This window comes from Heloderma suspectum, chromosome 10 (genome assembly GCF_057233095.1).
Source record: "Heloderma suspectum isolate Gila_16-S chromosome 10, 16-S_ref, whole genome shotgun sequence".
NCBI classification, from domain to species: domain Eukaryota; kingdom Metazoa; phylum Chordata; class Lepidosauria; order Squamata; family Helodermatidae; genus Heloderma; species Heloderma suspectum.
In genome coordinates this window covers 22,296,027-22,318,338 of record NC_139467.1, presented here as the reverse complement: position 1 = coordinate 22,318,338, position 22,312 = coordinate 22,296,027, and the positions used below count along the sequence as shown (strand labels likewise).

General features: G+C 45.7%; 1 protein-coding gene across 2 annotated transcripts in view; it reads right to left on the bottom strand.

Moving 5' to 3' along the window:
- The window catches only part of EYA3 (EYA transcriptional coactivator and phosphatase 3), a 90,930-nt gene extending 71,425 nt beyond the window's left edge, over positions 1-19,505 (bottom strand). For both annotated transcript variants that reach the window (XM_084815532.1, XM_084815536.1), the window contains exon 1: positions 19,309-19,505. The gene's annotated coding sequence lies outside the window, so the exon portion shown is untranslated. The remainder of the gene's footprint in view (positions 1-19,308) is intronic.
- Positions 19,506-22,312: the final 2,807 nt, after the last annotated feature.

The window sequence follows — 22,312 nt, the reverse complement described above, 5'->3', positions numbered from 1 at the left end:
CAGCCCCTACCATGATGCACCACTATAGCCCCCTGAAGGAGGGGTCTGCCTAAGCCATTCCCCTGGGAAGAGGGGCTACCCCACAGCAGTGGGGAGGTGGTAGCTGAATAATTATGTTTCTAGGATTACTTTCCCTTGGCTTCAAAGTACATTGACTGCAAAGCTATGCAGTGGTTGGGGAAGTCTGCCACCTAGTGACTGAAGATGGTACAGTATGCTTCAAACGCACAGGTACATTTAACTTAATTAAAATTAACTGATTATTTTTTAACATTAAGCCTCAGGAATAACTAGGGGGGGGGATGAAAACATTGGGGGAGGAACCATTTTTTTCATTTTTTCCAAAGTCTTTGGGGAAAACCAGAAAAAAGGGTTTAAAAAAATCTTGTTGCCCCGCATTTATTCCCCCCAGGCCTTCACATCTCTACCACTGGTTCCCTAGCCCTGATCCAATCTATTAATCAGATAGATTAATCATTTTTTTAAAAAACTTTTTCACTCAACTAAAAGGTACCCTGATTAATCAGGCAGCACTTTATAATTTTTTAAAATGTAAAGAATATCATACAAAAATATAATTAAAATACTATAAAAACGGCAGACGCCAAGCAGCAACTTAAGAGGCATTCTCACTTCTCACACGTAGGAGAAATGCCTTTTCTAAGATGAAGCTTGCTATGACACATATGTACATCATCTAGAAGCAAAGAAAATACGCCTCTTGCTTAAGTCCTATTATCTTTACCTATATGCAAATTTAATCAACAGATTAACCAACTGATTGACCAGCACTCCTGTGAGTAAAGGATTAAAATCTCTTTCACCAAGTTGCATCCCTAGTCAGCACCTGCATTAACGCATGCAACTCATGAAGCAAATAAGAAGAGAAATGAATTTCAGCTTTAAACCAACAGCTGGGATGCAATCCCAACACGCTTACTAGGGAGTAATCCCATTTAAACACAGTGGGACCTCCTTTGAGTAAACCTGCACAGGATTGTGAATGTTGGTGTTTGCTTTTCTTCTCCCAATACTCTTTCTCATCAGTGCTAACCACAGCGTTGGCTAAGGACCATAGCCCACTCGTATAGCCATGCTTTGCATGCAAAGATCCCAAGTTCAAACCCTGCCATCTCCAAATATAGCTGGGAAAGATTCCTGCCTGAAACACTGAACTGCTGCTGTCAGTTCATGAAGGCAATACTGAACTAGATGCACCAATGGCCTGATTCAGAATGAGGCAGCTTGCTGTGTTCCAGATGGGACAGAAAGTCACTCCATCCTTGCCTTTCTTGCAACTGGAGAAACACGAAGATAAACCTTAAATGCATAATGCTAAGAACATACGAAGAGCCATGCTGGATCCAACCAAAGATCCATCTAGTCCAGCATTCTGTTCAGACACTGGCCAACCTGCTCCCTGTGGGAATCCCACAAGTAGGACATGAGTGCAACAGCACCCTCCCAGTTTTGTTTCCCAGCAACTAGTATACATAGGCATACTACATCTGATACTGGAGCCAAGTAGAGATGTGCAATGAAATTCTAAGTATGTTTACTTCGAAGTAAAGGTCAATGGGACCTACTCCCTTGTACGTGCGCACAGGACTGCAGCCTTAAGCTTTCTGTGCACTGGCAGGTGGTTGACAAAGCCAAAGCACTAAACAAGAGTTGTATTTAGCTAATGCTTCCATCAATCCTAATTTAGTTAGCTAATGCTGCCCTCAATTATCAGCAAGAGCAAAATGTTCCAAATGCATGGACCAACTTCATATGTTGACCACTGAAGGCTACAAGGATCTGGCAATCCCACATATATCTCTAGCAAGATCTTTTATTTTATTTTTGTTTTCCAAAACAGGTTTAGTGCTTTGCATTAGCCTACTGTTCTGACTAAAACACTGCACAAAGCACAAAGCAACCATACTATTTGGCATCGAGCAATCAGGTATGAAGGTTTCTGTTTTAGCAACCGAAAGGTTACCATAGTAACAGCTTCAAAACAGCACAGATAAAAATCAATGTGTTTTTTTAATCAAGAAAATCAGATTTTTACTGAAATCTGATTTTCATTTAAATCAAATTTCTTTTTAAAAAATCATTTATCTTAAATGTCCCTTAAAAATAATCTGGTATAAATTGAAAACTAAGTGCAATACAAACAAACATGTTAAAGTGGACACTCACGATCTCTTAAAACTGAATTTATGACCCTCTATCAAGTACACTGAGTTAAAGCCTGTTTTTCTATATAAAAAGGTGGACCAGGGCATAAATGTGGATAAAAGATCAAATATGGCAGAATGAGTAATCTACAGTGTAATCCTACACATGTTTCTCAGAAGTAACCCCCAGGTACATGTCTATAGGATTGCAGCCTTATTTTACTTATTACTCTGCAAATTATGAGTATTTAGAATGTCAACCAAACAGCATGAACATTTACTTTCCATATGAGGGAAAAACACTATTCTTCCTAGAAATGACCAGCCTTTGGTTCTGGAATAATCCAGACACAAAAACCCAATGCAGGCATTTGCCTACTCACATGCAGGCATTAAGCATAGAGGGAACATGGGTGTGCATGTAAGCCCCAGCTTCCTCCCACCCCCTCTCTCCCAGTTATGTTAACAACATAAGAAGAGCCATGCTGGATCAGACCAAGGTCCATCTAGTCCAGCATTCTGTTTGCACAGTGGCCAGCCATCTGCTCCCGGGAAACCCACAAGCAGCAGACGAGTGCAACTGGTGTACACAGGCATACTACCTCTGATACTAGAGGACCTGATGGATAGCTATCAGGGCTAGTAGCCATTGATACCCTTATCCCCTATGCATTTGCCCAATCCCCTTTTAAAGCCATCCAAATTGGTGACCATCCCTACATCTTGCAGAAGTGAATTCCACAGTTTATAAGCTGTGTGAAGAAGTACTTCCTTTTATCTGTTCTGAATCTCCCACCATTCAGCTTCATGGGCTAACCTTAGGTTGTAGTATTAGGAGAGAGGGAGAAAAATATCTATCCACTTTTTCCACACCATGGATAATTTTGTACACACTTATTATGTCTCCCCTCACTCACTTTTCTCTAAACTAAATAATCACAGATGCTGTAAACTTTCCTTGTAAAGGAATTGTTTCAACCCTTTGAACATTTTAGTTGTTGTTGTTGTTGTTATTATTAGCATTTCTCTACCACCCCATAGCCAAAACTCTCTGGGCAGTTTACAGAAGTTAAAACATTAAAATACAATATACAAAGTTTAAAATCCATTTACATAAAAGCACACAGACAATATACACAAGCAACATACAATCAAAAACAACTTTGAACAGTCAGTCATAACTAAAAACACATCCAGGACTGATTACAATTCATCATGTGCTGCCAAATGCCTGGAAAAAGAGATCAGTCTTATCCTGGCGCTGAAAAGATAACAATGTTGGTGGCCAGGCAGACCTCATAGGAGAGCTCATTCCACAGATGGGGAACCACCAGTGAGAAGGCCCTCGTTGCCACCTTCCGAGCTTCCCTCAGAGGATAGACTCGGTGGAAGACCTTAGATGCTGAACATAGAGTATGAGTAGGTTCATTTTGGGAGACGTGTACCAGCAAGTACTGTGGTCCCAAGCTGTGTAGGGCTTCATAGGTTAAAGCCAGCACCTTGAATTGAGCCTGGAAGCATATAGGCAGCTAGTGAAAGCGGGCCAGGGTTGGTCTTATATGTGTGAACCTTCTAGTCCCAGTTATCAATCGGGCTGCTGCATTTTGCACGAGCTGCAGCTTCCAAATCATCTTCTAATGCAGCCCCACATAGAGTGCATGGCAGTAATCTAATGTGACGGTTACCAGAGCATAGACAACTGAAGCCAGGTTATCCCTGTCCAGATACAGGCGTAGCTGGGCCACCAACTGAAGTTGGTACAAGGCACTCCATGGTACTGAGGCCACTTGAGCCTCAAGTGACAAAGACGGTTCCAGAGGACCCCCAAGCTACGGACCTGTTCCTTCAGAGGGAGTGCAACCCCATCCAGAACATCTTGAACACCCTTCACCTGGTCAGCAGACCCACCAACAGCATCTCAGTCTTGTCTGGATTGAGCTTCAGTTTATTAGACCTCATCTAGTCCATTGTCACAGCCAGGCACAGATTCAGCACATTCACAGCCTCACCTGAAGAAGATGAAAAGGAGAAAGAGCTGCGTGTCCATCAGCATACTGCTGACAATGCACTCCTAAACCCCGAATGACCACACTCAACTGTTTATGTAGATGTTGAATAGCATGGGGAACAAAACTGACCCCTGTAGAACCTCATACTGGAGAATCCACGGGGCCGAGCAATATCCCCCAAGCACCACCTTCTGGAGCTGACCCTCCAAGTAGGAGTGAAACCACTGCAATACAGTGACTCTCACTCCCTACTCAGAGAGCTGTCCCAGAAGGATACTATGGTCAGTGGTACTGAAAGCTGCTGAGAGATCAAGGAGAATCAACAGGGTCACATTCCCCAGTCTTTCTCCCGACATAGGTCATCATTCAAGGCAACCAAGGCTGTTTCCATGCCAAAACCCAGCCTGAACCCCAACTGAAATGGTTGCTCTTTTCTGCACTTTTCCCAACTCTACAGTATCTATTTTAGATGTGGTGATGAGAACTGTATACAGTATTCCAAGTGTGGTCACACCATAGATTTGTATAAGGGAAGTAAGATCTTGGCAGTTTTATTTTCAATTCCCTCCTAATTATGCCTAACATAATTGGAGAACCAGAATCTGCAGGGGAAGCCACCACCACCGAGGGAAGAGGGCGTGCCTGCTTGCTGCTGCGCCTGCTGCCGCCACCAACACTAGTGCTTCCCTGTGGACTTCTGCCCGGCTGACCACCAGTCCCTGCAGGACTGTGCTGACTGCTTCCATCTGCCCCTTCCTGGAGGGGCTATATAAGCTGGCTGGCTGAGGTGGCCTGGGAGAGCCAGCATCTGCAGGAGAAACTACCACCACCCGGAGAAGAGGGCATGCCTGCTGCTGCGGCCGCCGCCACCACCACCACCCCCCGCCGCCGCCACCACCACCACCACCGTGGACTCCTGCCTGGCAGTATTTTTTAAAGGGGATGTATTTTTTATTTTTAATTGTTGGTGGGGGGTGGTGTTTGGGGGGATTCTGTTGTGTTTTTAGGGGTGGGTAGACTGCCTGATAGGCGGGAGCGAGGGGGCATGTGTCCACCTGATGGAGCCGGTGGGGGGAGTGTTGGGGGCCAGAACATACCGACACTGGGTGGCAGGTGCTGGCAGAGCACTAGGGGCAGGCCACGCCAGGTACAGGGAACAAGGAAGAGACATGTAATATCTGTCCCCTGTTCCAGGCCTGTCCAGAGCCAAAGGATGGCCGGAGGAGGCATGACTCCATCTTCTGGCCTTCGTTTGATGCTCTGCAATGCCAGGTCTGTTACCCAGAAAACATCCCTCATCCATGACATGATCCTGGATGAGGGTGCAGACCTGGCATGCATGTATTATGGAGACCTGACTGGCTGAGGCTGCTGCTCCAATTCTTGCAGCCATGTGTCCAGCTGGATTTTCGTATCCACAGCAGCCGAGGGCTGGGGATCTGGGAGGGGGAGTGGCTGTTATCTACCAAGAGTCCTTGGTCTTCACCAGACCCCCTCTCCGGGAGACCAAGGCTGCCGAGTGCATGTACTGGAGGTTGGGCCTGAAGGGCAGTCTGGGGATTCTGCTCATGTACCGTCCACCCCGCTGCACGACTGACTCCCTGGCTGAGGTGCTTGAGATGGTCTCTGATGTGCATGTGCAGTCCCCTAACTTACTGGTGTTGGGGGACTTCAATGTACATTCAGAGGCTGTCCTCACAGGGGCACCTCAGGACTTAATGGAGACCATGGCTTCCTGGGAGCTGCACCCTATTCCAACTGGGCCCACCCACATAGTTAGTCATGCGTTAGACCTTGTGTTTGTTTCTGGAGAAGCGGGGAGTGATCTGGAAGTCGGGGGTATATCCACCACCCCCTTGTCATGGTCAGATCACTATCTGGTGATGTTGGACTTCTCGGTTCCACAACCCCTCCGCAGGGGTGGAGGACCCATTAAAATGGTCCACCCCAGGCGTCTTATGGATCCAAATGGATTCCTGAACGCACTTGCGGATTCTCTGGAGCACGCCAATGACTACTTGGTCAAGACCCTGGTGGGTGGCTGGAATGCCACAATCACTGGGGCATTAGATCGGGTGACTCCAAAACGTCCTCTGCCCCTGAACAGGGCTCAGACTGCACCATGGTTCAATCCACAGTTACAAGCTCTGAAATGGCTAGAGCGCTGGTGGCAGAAGTCTCGGTCCAAAGACGATCAGACATGGGCTAGAGCTGTATCTTCAGCCTATCACATGGTAGTGGAGGCAGCAAAAAAGGAATATTATGCTGCCTCTATCACATCCGCAGAGTGCTGTCCCAGGAGGCTGTTCCAAGGGGTCCGGAGCATGGTTGGTCCAGTGGCTCCAGAATCGCTGGAGCATTCTAAGGCCTCCTGTGAGGCTTTGGCAAGGCACTTTGAAGATAAAATTGATCAGATTAGGAGTGTTATTCCGTGCGCTGTGGATACAGTTAGTGAGCAAGATGCAGTCTGTGGCAAACCGGTTACATGGGATCAGTTCCAGCTTCTTCCTTCTGATGAAGTGGACAAGGTGCTGTCATCTGTAAGGCCTACCACCTGCTTACTTGATCCTTGCCCATCTTAGCTCATTATGGGCTGCAGAGAGATTGGGTGAAGGGATCAGGACGGTGGTGAACACCTCCCTTGAGGAGGGAGTGATGCCATCAGCCCTCAAGGAGGCAGTGATAAGACCGCTCTTAAAGAACCCTCCTTGGATCCTCACGTTCTGAACAACTTTCGCCCAGTCTCGAATCTGCCATTTGGGGGCAAGGTGATTGAGCGGGTGGTGACGATGCAGTTGAAGGCACACTTGGAAGAAGCCGATTATCTAGATCCATTTCAGTCGGGCTTCAGGCCTGGGCATGGGACAGAAATGGCCTTGGTCACCTTGGTAGATGATATGAGGAGGGCTCTGGATAAGGGCGAATGCTCCTTCCTTGTTCTCCTCGATCTCTCAGCGGCTTTTGATACCGTTGACCACAGTATCCTCCTGGACCACCTGGAGGGGTTGGGCATTGGAGACACCGTATTGCGGTGGTTCCGGTCCTTCCTCTCTGGCAGGTACCAGAGGGTAGCACTGGGAGAGGAGGTTTCGGACCCATGGCCACTCACTTCTGGGGTGCCACAGGGTTCCATCCTCTCCCCAAAGCTATGTAGCATCTATGTGAAGCCGCTGGGGGCTATCATCAGGAGGTTTGGGGTGCAGTGTCATCAATATGCAGATGACACGCAGCTCTACCTCTCATTCAAATCTTCACCAAGGTTGGCCATAGAATCCCTGTCCAAATGTCTGGAGACGGTGAGTGGCTGGATGGGGAGGAATAAGCTGAAGCTGAACCCTGACAAGACCGAGGTACTTTTGGTGGGAGACAAGAGGAGGTTGGGGGATGTTGACCTGGTGGTGAATGGGGTACAGCTACCCTTGAAAGACAAGATCCGCAGCCTGGGGGTCATTTTGGACTCACAGCTGTCCATGGAGGCTCAGGTGTCAGCTGTGAGCCGGACAGCGCTGTATCAACTCCATCTGATACGGCAGCTGCGCCCCTACCTTCCTGACCATTTACTCCCATCGGTAGTACATGCCCTGGTCTCCCCTCATTTAGACTACTGTAATGCGCTCTATGTGGGGTTACCCTTGAAGACGGTTCGGAAGCTGCAGCTGGTACAGAACGCGGCGGCTCACCTGATTAAAGGCAGCCACCGGCAAGATCACATCACTCCAGTGCTGAAGGAGTTGCACTGGTTACCAGTTGTTTTCCGGGCCAAACTCAAGGTGTTGGTTTTGACCTTTAAAACCCTATATGGTTCCCGCCCAGCCTATCTTAAGGAGCGCCTCCAGCAACACCAGACAGGCCACTTAACAAGATCAGCCTCGGATGGCCTTCTCCAAGGTATGTCCAAGTATGTTGCGAAGACCCGTGGACTCGCCAGGTATGTTGTCTCTCGGGAGTACAGATTATAGAGACGTGACTGAAAGGTTGCCTGCACTCATAAAGCCCACTGACCGGTATCCCTTTCTTCTCTTCCATGTTGGAATAAATGATACCGCCAAGCAGAGCTACGAAGAAATCATGTCAGACTTTGAAGCTTTGGGAAGGAAACTCAAGAACTTTGGGGCCCAGATAGTTTTCTCATCCATCCTTCCAGTAGTTAGAAGAGGGATAGAAAGGGAAATAAAAATACTCCAGGTGAATGACTGGCTACAAAGGTGGTGCCGACGCGAGAGATTTGGATTCTGGGACCACGGGCTATACTTCCTGGAAGATGGGCTGTTGGCAAGGGATGGGTTGCACCTCACAAAGGGTTGGAAGAATGTGTTTGGCCACAGCATGAAGAACTTCATCAGGAGGGCTTTAAACTGAATCCTACGGGGAAGGGAGATGTAAAGTTGGGAGTAACTATGGACAAAGGCTCATGCACCACAACAGAGAGAACAGGTCTAACAGCACCCAATAATAGTCTTCAGAACCATGTAGGAAGAAAGCCAGACTGTGAAGCACATTGTCTTCGATGTCTATATACAAATGCCCAGAGTATGGGAAACAAACAGAATGAACTTGACCTCTTAATACAAGAGGGAAATATGACTTGATAGGTGTAACTGAGACTTGGTGGGATGACTCTCATGACTGGAATACAGCAATTGAAGGATATAACTTGTTCAAAAAGAACAGAAGGAACAGAAAGGGAGGTGGATTCACACTATATATTAAAAATACATATCTCTACACAGAAATACAGGAGGATGAGCTTGGTAGCCCCATCGAGAGCATCTGGATCAAAATAAATGGAGCAAAAAATAAAAGGAACCTGGTGGTTGGAGTCTACTACCGGCCACCCAATCGAGAAGACAAGGATGAAACTCTTGAAAAGCAAATAGCCAATGTTTCAAGGAGGCATGATGTAGAAGTAATGGGGGACTTCAATTTCCCCGATACTTGTTGGGAGACAAATTGTGCAAAACATGGCCTCCAGGAAATTCCTGACTTGTGTGGCGAATAACTTCCTCCTACAGAAAGTAGAGGAAGGAACTAGAGGATCAGCTATCCTTGACTTGATCCTAACCAACAGAGATGACTTAGTGGATAAAGTAGCAGTTACAGGCACTCTGGGGGAAAGCGACCATGTTATACTTGAGTTCTTGGTTCTAAGGGAAGCAAAAGCCGAGTGTAGTCAAACGTGTACCCTGGATTTTAGGAAAGCTGATTTTAATAAACTCAGAACAATGATAAGTAAGGTCCCATGGCAAGCGACTGTAACGAGAAAAGGAGTCCAAGATGGGTGAGAGCTTTTAAAAAAGGAAATTGTCAAGGCACAATTACAAACAATTCCAACAAGAAAAGGTGGAAGACAACAGAAGAAAGACAATGTGGCTTCACAAAAAGCTTAGAGATGACCTGAAAACAAAAAAGGAAACATATAGGAAGTGGAAAGAAGGCCAAGCAACAAAGGAAGAGTACAGGCAGGTAGCACAGAATTGCAAGGATGGCGTCAGCAAAGCTAAAGCTGAGAACGAGCTGAGGTTAGCAAGGGATGCTAAAAGCAACAAAAAGGTTTTCTTCAGCTACATGCATAGTAAAAGACAGAGGAAAGAAATGGTGGTTCAGCTATTAAATAAGGATGGCAAAACGATAACAGATGACAAAGAAAAGGCAGAGGTGCTCAATTCCTACTTTGGCTCAGTCTTCTCCCAAAAGAGGGGCTATGACCCCCCTGGCAAAGGTGAAGTACAGGCTGAAGGGGCAGGATTGCAGCTTGAGATCGACAGGCATATGGTCAAGGAACATCTAATTACTTTGAATGAGTTCAAATCTCCACGGCCAGATGAATCGCATCCTAAAGTAATAAAGGAACTGGCAGAAGAGCTCTCAGAACTACTGTCTATTCTCTTTGAGAAACCATGGAGGACGGGGGAAGTGCCAGATGACTGGAGGAGGGCTAATGTTGTCCCTATCTTCAAAAAGGGCAAAAAGGAGGAACCTGGGAACTACAGACCAGTCAGTCTGACATCAATCCCTGGGAAAATCTGGAGCAGATGATAAAGCAATCCATCTGGAAGCACCTTGACAATAATGCAGTGATTACTCAAAGCCAACATGGATTTGTCAAAAACAAATCCTGCCAGACAAATCTGATCTCATTTTTTGATCAAGTAACCTCCCTTGTGGACCATGGGAATGCTGTAGACATAATATACCTCGACTTCAGCAAAGCTTTTGACAAAGTGCCCCATGATACCCTGATGAGCAAACTAGCTCAAAGTGGGCTAGATGAAACAACGATCCAGTGGATCCACAGTTGGCTACAGAATCGGACTCAAGGAGTGCTTATCAATGGGATCTTCTCAAACTGGGGAGAGGTAACGAGCGGGGTACCGGAGGGCTCAGTCCTGGGCCCAGTGCTCTTCAACAGTTTTATTAATGACTTGGAGCGGGTGGTGCAGGGAATGCTGATCAAATTTGCAGATGACACAAAATTGGGCAGGATAGCTAATACTTTGGAAGACAGAAACAAAATTCAAAGTGATCTTGATAGACTGGAGCGCTGGGCAGAAAACAACAGAATGACATTTAATAGGGATAAATGCCAAGTTCTGCACCTAGGAAAAAGAAACCAAATGCACAGTTACAAGATGGGGGATACATGGCTCAACAATACTTCAAGCGAGAAGGATCTTGGAATTGTTGTCTATCACAAGCTGAATATGAGCCAACAATGCGATGTGGCTGCAAAAAAGGCAAATCCTCTTTCGGGCTGCATGAATAGAAACATAGCTTCCAAATCCCGGGAAGTACTAGTTCCCCTCTACTCAGCACTGGTTAGGCCTCATCTGGAGTACTGTGTCCAGTTCTCGGCACTGCACTTTAAGAAGGATGCAGAAAAGTGGGAGAGGGTTCAGAGGAGGGCAACAAAGATGATCAGGGGACTGGAAACAAAGCCCTATGAAGAGAGACTGAAAGAACTGGGCATGTTTAGCCTTGAGAAAAGAAGACTGAGGGGAGATATGATAGAGCTCTTCAAGTACTTGAAATGTTGTCACAGAGAGAAAGGCCAGGATCTCTTCTCAATCATCCCAGAGTGCAGGACACGGAATAACGGGCTCAAGTGACAGGAAGCCAGATTCTGGCTGAACATCAGGAAAAACTTCCTGACAGTTAGAGCAATACGACAATGGAACCAATTACCCAGGGAGGTGGTGGGCTCTCCCACATTGGAGGCATTCAAGACGAGGCTGGACAGCCATCTGTCAGGGATGCTCTGACTTGGGATTCCTGCATTGAGCAGGGGGTTGGACTCAATGGCCTTGTAGGCCCCTTCCAACCCTACTATTCTATGATTCTATGAAGTTGAAAAGCATTGGTGCCAATATAGATCCCTGTGGGACTCCACTGTTTACATCCCTCCACTGGGAGAATTTGCCATTTATTCCTACTGTCTGCTTTCTGTTCTTTAACCAGTTACAACTCTCCTCCTATTCCATGACTGCTCAGGAGTCTTTAGAGAGGAACTTTGTCAAAAGCCTTTTGGAAGTCCAAGTAACAATGTCTACCGGATCATCCTTGTCCACAAGTTTATTGACACTCTCAAAAAACTCTAAAAGGTTAGTGAGACAGGACTGACCTTTGTGGAAGCCATGTTGATTCTTTTTAAGCAGGACTTGTCCTTCTATATGCTTACTAATTTTATCTTTATGATGTCAACCAATTTACCCAGAGCAGACGTTAAGCTAACTGACCTGTAATTTCCTGGATCCCCCCGGATCCCTTTTTACAAATTGGCATTACACTGGCCATTCTCCGGTCCTCTGGTACAGAGGCTGGTCTACCATATTTTTTGTTAGAAGATCAGCAATTGAACATTTGAGTTCTTTAAGAACTCTAGGATGGATACTATCTGGGCCTGGTGATTTATTCACTTTAAATTTGTCAATAAGGTTGAAAACTTCATCTTTTGTCACCACTATTTGCCTCAGTTCCTCAGACACCCTTCCTGAAAACATCAGTTCAGGCACAGGTATATGTCCTACGTCTTCTGCATCTCTCTTCTGCAGTGAAGACAGATGCAAATAATTCATTCAGTTTCTACACAATCTCCTTATCCTCCTTTAGTACTCTTTTAACTCCATTGTCATGCAACTGTCCAGCTGCCTCCCTAGCAGGTCTCCTGCTTCTGCTATATTTAAAGAAATCTTTATTGTTGGCTTTGATGTTGTTGGCAATATGCTCCTCAAAATGCTTTTTTGCTCATCTTATTGTCTGCATCTCCTTGGAGATAAGAGAAGGTGTAGAAACATTTAAACTTTAAATACATTTAAAATGTAAAGGTATTTAAAGAACAAGGAATTTCAATCAGTCCTGTAAGAACACACAGGAATTTGTTTCTGTTATTTCTGACTGTACTCCATTTCTGTGGCTTACTTCTGGGTAGACATGAGCTGTTCTTTGTCTGCCTGAAAGCTGTTGCCCTGGGGCTTACTCACAAGTAGACATACCTAGAATTGAGCCATGCTTTGTGGAAAATGTCAAAACTGGTATGAAACACATCTGGCCCTGCCCACTTTGCTTTAGCCCCATCTGCTCTGTCCTTAGCCCCGCCCCCTGCTGGAATGCAGCGCCAAGGGCTTTCCCAAATTGGAATTTGGCCCCCGGGCTGGAAAAGGTTCAACACCCCTGCAATAGGTGAAGAAATAGCCGACATTGTCCTGAGAATGTAGAACTTGCATTTAAAAAACAAAACAAAAAAAACAAGGTTACTTTCACTGAATTCTACTAGAAGTTGCATTGCTAACAAGAGTGTGTTGGGAGGTTTACTGTGAAAGAAGAATTCCTGGCTTGTTCTAACTAACCACAAGTTAGAAACAAGCCATAGTTTCCCCAGTTCAGACATCACAGTTAACTGTGGTTAGTGCTAAAGCAAAAGCTTTATCTCTTGCATACACGCGGAGAGAAGAAGTGGGAACACATGAGCCCAAAGCTCATGCAGGTTTATTCCTGTAACATTAAATCATGGTTAGCATTAGGCCGGGTCGCACATCATGCCAATTCCTCAGTTCTTTAACCCCAACATTGCTGGGGCTATGCAGCAGCAAGCAAGCGCACTGCCTTCCATGTGCTCATTGCTTCCACTTTCAATCAACCGTGATCAACAACCCAGGAACAACCCAGAGTTTCAGGTTCGGACATCATGATAACAACCCATGAATGGGGTGTTCCTGGACTGTTGATTACAGTTGATTGAAAGGGGAAGTGACAAGCATACTGAAAGCAGTGCACATGCGCGCTGCTACACAGCCCCACCAATTTCTGGGTTAAATAACATGCAAACTGGGTCATTTTATCTGAACTGAGCCAGAACTAAAGCAGCTTCACATGAGATAGCCAGCCTGATCACTTGCTCCAAGCACTGATCTTGGGAACTGAACAGCTGTTCAGTTCCCAAAAGTTGGGAACTGAACAGCTTCTTCCTCTAGCAGCTAGAGTCCAACTGCTGCTTGCTAAGTACCTGCTCAGAGCCTGTTGCTACACTCTCAGCCTCAAGCACTGCATTGGAATCACAGCTCTGCCTCTGAGGGAACAGTGGGGACTAAAGTGTGTGTGTGTGTGTGTGTGTGTGTGTGTAGAGAGAGAGAGGGAGAGAGCACAAATGAACTCCCAGCAAGGAATCGTTACTTGCTACTGCTGGTCTCTTTTACTGCAGATTGCTCCTAGAGCCCCAGCAATTATGCCCCTTCTGCAGGCATCTAGCACTCTCCATAGCGTGCCTGATCCAGCTTAAGGCCTAGGGTCTTGTACTGTGGCCTTGCAAATAGAAGTCCACAAAAGCTACTAGTGAAGAGTACTGGCCCATCTACCCTTGCCCACCAGTATTATGTCATTGCTGGCATATCACCAGCCTGAACTGAGAGAAAATACTCATCCAGTTTACAAAAAGCTTCCATGACTGTTCTTCTGGAAGGAATTCTTACTCGCCATAGGCAAGTAAAGATGTACAAGGCACTTCTTAGCCTGCCAAATTTCCCTGAGCTTGGCCAAAAACACCCTCCTGAACAGCGGTCTTCAACCTTTCCAGATCCTGGACCCACCTTTAACAACACTCTGTAGCATGGACCCACTTTTAAAATGTGTAATTTATAAAATTAGTAATTCTACATTTACCTGATTTTGCTTTTATCTTTAGAGCAACCAATATAAGGGAGGCCAGCAGGGCTCCTCTATCTTTAATAGCTGCCAAGAAGAGGGCAGTTTGGTAGATGCAGCTTGTCACCCAGGAGCGAGGAAAACTGCAAGTGCTAATGCTCCCTTTAGGCCTGTTCCTCAGGCTGCTTTGCATGCAATGCTAAAGTTAACCATAGGTTGGCGCTATAGAACAAGGCACAGCAAGCCTCAGGTCTGCGCACTGCCTTCTCTGGTGTGGCCACGAGGAAAACAAAAGCATCCACTTTCATGTTTAAGTTATTGATAGGTTTCCCTGTTACATCCAAACTCAGGGAACTTTGTTCAGCTTAAACCAGCCTTCCTCAACCTGGTACCCTCCAGATGTTTTGGACTACAACTCCATTCCTGACACTGCCCATGTTGGCTTGTGGGAGTTCAAGCCCCAAACACCTGGAGAGCAACAGGTTGGGGAAGGCTTGGTTTAAACTATGGTTTGTTATAGCAAGCCAGTATCAATGATCCTGACTTGTATAAACTAACCAGAGTTCCCCCAACGTAACGAGGAACTCTAGTTAAAGTTTACAAGCATAAGCAAAAGCTTCCACTCTCCTCCTCACTGCTGTGGCAGAAGAGGAGCGAGGACGCAAGCCCAAGGCTTGCCAAGACTCAGTGGTGTGGTGGTAAATGTTGAAGTAGAGGAACTCCTCATAACAGCTCCCACAGCCATGCCCCCAAGGGATATCCAAAAATGCAGGCAGCTGTGTACACCAATTATATATAAAAGCTGAAAGAGCAGCAGTAAACAGCATAATAGCCAATGGAGGAAGGGTGGGATACAAATTGTGAACAATGTTAAAGTACGATGTAGTGCACACCTAGTTATTTTACATGCTATGGAAGCTCACCGTAACTGTTTGTAACAGATGGTAAGACAATACATTTAACGCAAAGAGCAAGACACCTGTGTGTCTTAAAATAGCGCAGGAAAGACCCTTGCCAGGTAAACTAAAGAATATAGTATGTCCTGAATTCCAGGCCCTAACACCCCAGCTTACTACTTTGGTAAATACCACTTCAACGGATAGCATCATCACTCCTGCTGTTAAAGAAGTACCGTTTAAAAAGTCTGCTGCATTCCTGCTCCATTACACCATTGCCAAAGCTCGTTCTTATAGTGCTAAACTATGGCTTAGCATTATATGCAAGATGGACTAATGTTTCTAATGCTCCAAGCTGTGATTTGGAGGATCAGAAACAAGCCCTGCACTTGCAAGTTCATGGTGTCGAAGACATTCTTCTCACAACTGCTCTACAACATCCAGCCTCACCTGAATTAATCAGCACAGGAAGATCATTAGTTCAGGATGTGAATATAAGCAAGTATTCATCCTCTGTATACAGTTGTAAGTTGCTATATCAAGATTCCTTTGTGCAGAACTGTATTTATTCTGTTCCACAGAGGCTGAATATGCTGCTGCTCTTGTAGTCAGGACACTAGGGGGTGCAGATAATCTTGAGCTAAAATCATTGTTTGGCTCATCTAACTGGGATCCTGATTCAAATTAGTCTCTTCCCTTGTTTCCTGCCACTAAGGATGCACTGGTCTGGTGGTACCAAGGTGTACGTGTGCCATCTGGGTGAATGGCAACATTTATCTAATGTAAAAATGTCAACATAGTGTGATAAACAGAACAGCAGCAGTAAATTCAAGTGATTTCATTCTTACTTGCCTTGCTCATGACTCAGCCCATCTCAATTTTCCAAAATGTAGGCTTATTTTTGCGGGCATTTATTTTAGGTTTATAGCATCAATTTACATGCGTGAAGATTGAAAAGCAACTAGCAAACCGCTTTCAAAGCATTAACAATTCAACCATTGTATAATATACAGAGATAAGTAAGTGTTCATGAGAACATCCCTGTGGGAGCTGACTGGCTGCAGACATTCCTCCAGTGCCCAGATGTGCATGCTGAAAAGTGGCACGTGCCAGATTCAAATACAGTGGAATTAGCAAGATTCAGGAGCAGGGAGCAAGATCCCAGAGAAGATGAATTGGCCTCTGGATAAGAGGTGGGCAGGAAGGAAAGAAGGCTCCTTTAAGGATTCTGGGCTAGATCCAGACGTAATCATGCTTAGAGAAGACCCACTGAAATCAATGGGACAAGTCAGGCATGTCTAACTTAAGTCCTATTGACTTCAGTGGGTCTGCTCTAAATATGACTAAGTCTGGATCCAACCCTCTGACAGATGTATCTGGTATCTGTGAAGGGGCAAAGTGAAGCAGTCTGAAGGGCCATGTGCTCCCATATACCTGTCCATGTGTTAAGGTATTTGGCTAAAACCCTGATTATTTGGAGAGGGGAATTTTTCTGTGATGGTACTCGGACTATAAACACCCTCCCTGGGCACATTTCTCAGGTGCCCAAGAGGCTATCTTTAACAGCCAAATAGAAAGTGGTCGCATCTCACTTGTGGTAGATTTTACCTTTATCACCTGATGCTTCTGTTCCATTGTCATTTTATCACAATGCACTGTGCTTTTAACTATTTCCATATGCCACCTTGAAGTCTAATGCTCGTGGACAAGAAGGCTACAAATGTTTTAAATAAAGACATCTCCAATTAATCCAAATTAGGACATTCTCCTTTATGGGATAAATTAGGCTGGAAGAAACACAGTTACACTCACACCATGGGCAACGGCTGCTGAAGAGCTCCACCAAGTCTGCATCATGGCAGCCCAAGCTGTAACATATTCACAAAAGTGGCAGTTGTCAAAGTTAGGTTAATAGGCATAGCCCTGCATCCCCCATGGCAGGACAGCATCCCACACAACTCAAAAAGAATGTGCATGTAATGCATGCAATAGATGAGGGCTGGCAAAGCAAGTCCAGTGATTGGGCCATACAGGGCTGGCCCAAGACATTTTGCTGCCTAAGATGAAGAATAAAATGGCATCCCCTCCCATTCAATGCACAAAAGCCGACTAGACCATCAGCTGAATTCTTCTTCAGCACCAATGGTGAGGCAGTTACCTTCACTGCAACTCGAAGCAGCAGGCTAGCTTAGGGGGCTCAGGGCAGGCCATGTGGCACACACATCTCGCCTCCAATACCTTGCTGCTGCCTCCCAGCATCTGCTGCCTGAAACAACTACCTCACTTTGCCTAATGGTAGGGCCAGCCCTGGGGCCATGAACAGAATTTTGCTCTGTGTAATCATTGTCATTTACAATTAGCTATTTTCGTTTCTTCTGACCAAGGTCTATGCTACTTGCATTTTCCTTCAATAGCAGGTTGACTCAGTGATATGAACCACCTCACCTATTTTGCATCCCTTCTCAGGACAACAGTCTCAAGCACACTAACTACAGAATGCTCTGTGGAATTCCACGGGGCTTATTTCTGAATAAAAATACTCAAGATCATGCTGCACAACAAAGACACTTTTACTCTGTCCTTTGATATAGCAAGATGATCTGATGCCAAACAACGTTCTGACATACTAGATGATTCTGAAGTGTTACTCCTGCTAGGATTCTGAAACCTGTATGTCTGGTTTAATATACCACTTTGTGGTGAAATAGCGGTATATCATTTTTCTGTAATAGCCAGTAGCAACATCCATTTATGTCCTTTTTGAATATCCTCCCAACAAATGGGGATTATTGGAGTATGCACAAGAGTAAAATCTGACAATTCACACTTTAATAATTAGTTTGATACATAAATGGCAAAACAGACACACAACTCTATGATTCAACACGTATGTTGAATTGTTAGGTTTTCCTATCTTCTTAAAGGTGGAAGCGAGGGCCATTCCTGTCTTGACTTGCATGTCTAATACAGAGACACCCAGCCATTCAAAACACACACAGGAACCATTCACAGTTGTCAAGAGTACCTACCCCCTGAGGACATTTATGGAGTACTTAACTACCAAAAGTATTTTGCCATTCGAATGAGTACTTTTTGTACTCAAGTAAAGCACAACCCAACTCTGACATTCACAATCTGATTCTCTGTGTTGCCCCCATTGTGAAAACATTTTGTCAGACTGTGTCAGCTATGAAACTTGTCCAAGGATGAGCACACTCATAGGATTCCCAAGAAACTCAAGTGATGCTACTGTGGATGTATTTGCCAGATCAGTTTCAATAACAACACAATGGGTATGAAAAGTTCCATCACAACCTACCTAGAGGTCAAGCTGAGGACACAGCAGTGCTTTACAAATAGTGAAAAGTGTGGTAGTGGCTGGGGCAGCTGTTTTGTCTCATTCAGATTCTACTAACCACTTCCAGCCCAACCACTCCCATGTTCCCCCCTTTCAAAGCACCCGATCTCCATAAAGTGTGACTTTACTTATTTCTAGGAAGTTCAGATTGCCCCTGGTTGTCTCACTTTTTTGAAGGTATGATTTCCTAAGTCCACCTATACAGCCCCTCCATCTGAGAAGAACTTGCTGGATCAGACCAAAGTGCAGCATCCCTTGTTCTCCAGAATGGCCAACCAGATATCACCAGGAAGTTCATAACCAGGACACGAAGATAACAACCCTTCCCCATCCAGGCAGATCCCCAGAACCACCTGGCATCGAGAGAGAGCCTACTTCTGAACATGGAGTATTTATCTACCAAACAATCACACACACCGAACTTTCCTCTCCCTCCATTAATTTGCCTGACCCCCTTTTAAAGCCATCTAAGCCAGAGAGGGGAGAGAGGGTCGCCATCACCACATCATGTGGCATTGAGTTCCACAAGTTAATGGCCTGCTCTATGGAGAAGTACTTTCCCCTCCCAAAACAAGATACAAAAGAGAATGATGAACAGCTCCCCTCCCCCACCAGAGTGTGGGGGAGGGGCCACGGCAACAGCGGCCCAGACCACGCCCACCACTCGCGAGCCGATCGCGCGAGAGGAAAGGGAAGCGGGGGGGGGGGTGAGAGAAAGAGAGGAGGAAGAGCAGCTCTTCTCTCACCGTGACGAGTCGTTCGCGGGGCCGACTTCGACACTAGCCGACATGGCAGCGGCGACGACGACAGACCGGGCTCCCAGAGAAGAAAAGGAAAGAAAGACGGAAGGAAGGAAGGAAGGAAGGAACGGGAAGGAAAGGAAAGGAAAGGAAAGGAAAAGAACGGAACCCCCTTCGGCAAAGCTCGGCGCCGCTTCCCACCCGGAAGCGGAAGCTCGCTGCCGGAAGTAGCGTCGGGCGGGGAGCCGCGATTTGATTGGCTGAAGCTTTGGCCGTTGCTCTTGCTGCCGACGCGGCTGTCTGACGTTCAAAGGGAAAAGGCTGACAGAAAAAGCGGTTCAGGCTGCGCGTGAAGGAGCCTGCCCGCTCGCCGGACTCAATTAGCTGAGGAAGTGTGTGTGTGTGTGTGTGTGGTGGGGGGGGTGATTCTCCGCCGCTCCCCCAGCCCTCAGCGGGCCCAGACACCGTGGCGAAGGTGGTTGGCAGGGGCGACGGAGGACCAACGGTCACGCGCCTGCCGAGGGTGGCGCTCCCCGTTTCCGCCGCTAGGTGTCGCCCGGCGCTCGCTGCGGGCCAATCCCAAAGACAGCCTGGGCGAGGGGCGGTGTCTTGTGGGAACGCCTGGCCGGCCCAGGGCCCCGAGCCTAAAACAAGCGTGCCTGCTCGGAAGTAGCACGCCGAGGGCGCGCTCCTAAGGCTGTATGGCAGGAAATAAGGCCTACGACTCCCAGCACCCCTCAGAGTGCCACGCTGTCTGGGGGATGCTGAGAAGTGCGGGCGTTAGTTTTCGTCTAAACTTGCATAGGATTCCGCCTGTTGTATTGCGCTGACCTGCGTGGTTCCCATTGCAACCACGCTGGACTCCGGAGTAAGGGTGCAATGCCATGCACGTTTATTTTTTTGTTTATTTTTGTTGCTTTTTAGAATATTGTTGTTCGTTTGTTTTCAAAAGAAATTACAAAAAAAAAAAAAAATCCAAAACCCCTCCCCAATCCCTCCTCCCAGCTCAGTTTTAGGATTCTTCTTCATTTATTTTCTGTTTCTGTTCCAAGATAATATATTAATTCATCCTGTTTTATTCCTTTATTCCTCCTCCTCCTCCTTGCATAGATTGATATGCGGACACCTTTGCTGTTCATGGCCTTTTAGGGAGCAATCCTATGGCTGCTAGTCAGCGGCTAGATGGACATAGGATATGTGGTCTTCCAGGAACTGCCCTCAGAGCCTGTGCTCTGAGGTCGGTTCCTGGAGAACCGGCCTTCCCTCCCTTCCGTGCTGCCTCGCAGCCCCGAGCTCCGCGCTCAGAAGAGGAGCACGTGGTTGCCAAAATGGGGCATTCTGGGGCAGGGAGGGCAGAAATGCCGGTACGACACATCCACTGCCGCCCACCACCCCCAAAATCGGCTGTCTAGCCACAAATGCAGGGTAGGAGAAGTGCGGAGGAGATAATCCCCTCTCTGCTTCTGCCCCGCATTGGATAGGCGGTCGCCTCTGAGTTCGGAGGCAGCAGCATACCCGCACAGGATTGCGCCCTTAGTCTTATAAATTTTTCTATGCTGTTTGCCATGTTGTAACCCTTTTAAATGAAATTTCTTGTGGAAGCACATTAAAAAGATAACTTAATTTTGGTAATATCTTCATTTTTATAGTCATAATCCAATCAGAAAGTGTTAAATTTATCTTTTCCCATCTGGCTGTGTCATTCTTTATTTCCTTCCATAGCTTCCCATAATTTAGTTTCAGCACATTCTGGCTTTTAGGGACTTGAACTGTTAAATATCTAAATGCTTTTGTTACTAAGGGAATACCTGTCATTTTTTAAATTTCTATTTGTTCTTGTGGTCCTCTCAAATCAGATACCCAGATCAGGCACATCAAATCAGATTTCTTTGTATTTACCTTTAGGCCTGTCACCTGTTGAAACTCTGTTAATTCTCTTATCAATTCCTTTATTCCTTTTTCTGAATTTCCTAATGTAAATAAAATGTCACCTGCATATAGGTTTAGTTTAAATTCTCTCTTGCCTATGAATATCCCTTTAATATCTTTATTTCCCCTGATTCTATCAGCCAGAAACTCAATTACCATTGTAAACAGAAATGGTGAAAGGGGGACCCCTGCCTTGTTCCTGAATTAAACCTTATTCTTGTCTCTAATCCATTGTACCTTATTTTTGCTGCTGTTTGTACATGTCGCCTCTATTATATGTTTAAACTTATTCCCATAATTATACTTATTTAGCAAACTTAATATAAATTATTTGGATTAACCGTATCGAATGCCTTGTAAAGATCAAGTATCGTTATTACAACCGGGATCTTTCTTGTCTTACAAATATTAATCATACTAAATACTTTCCTAATTGGATCTGCAATAACCCTTTTTTTTAATTATATTGATCGGAACTTAAACAGTCATTAATGACTTCTTTCAGGCGTTTTGCCCATATTTTAGTAAATATCTACATTCAGTAGAAATATTGGTCTGTAGGAGTCCAGGTTACATTTATCTTTTGGGTATCAGTGTTGTTATAGCTTGTGTCCATGTTTTTGGGAGTGGGGCCCCCTCTTGTATTTCCCAATATAATTTCTTCAGTTGTGGCATCAACACATCCACAAATGCTTTATGAAATTCACCCGTAAACCTATCTCGGCCTGGTGGTTTAGACAAACCCAGCTGGCTGGGGCATGCTGGGAGCTATAGGACTTTTTTTTCTGTCTAAACATGCATAGCATTGTGGCCTAAGTCTTGTTTCACTCTGGGGGGCTTTTTTCTTGAGTAAACCTGCTTAGGATTGGGCCTTGTGGCTCCAATCCTGAGTATGTTTATTAGTTTAGGGAATAAACCCCATTGAGCATACCAGGAGTTACTTCTGAGTAAATAAGATGAGCTCTGAACTGCATGTCTCAAATCTGATGTATACGAACTGGGGAGTATGTCCCATTTAATTCAGGGTGGATGGGGTCTGCTTCCAGAGGAAAAGTTTTTAGGATATTGCATAAGTTTTAGT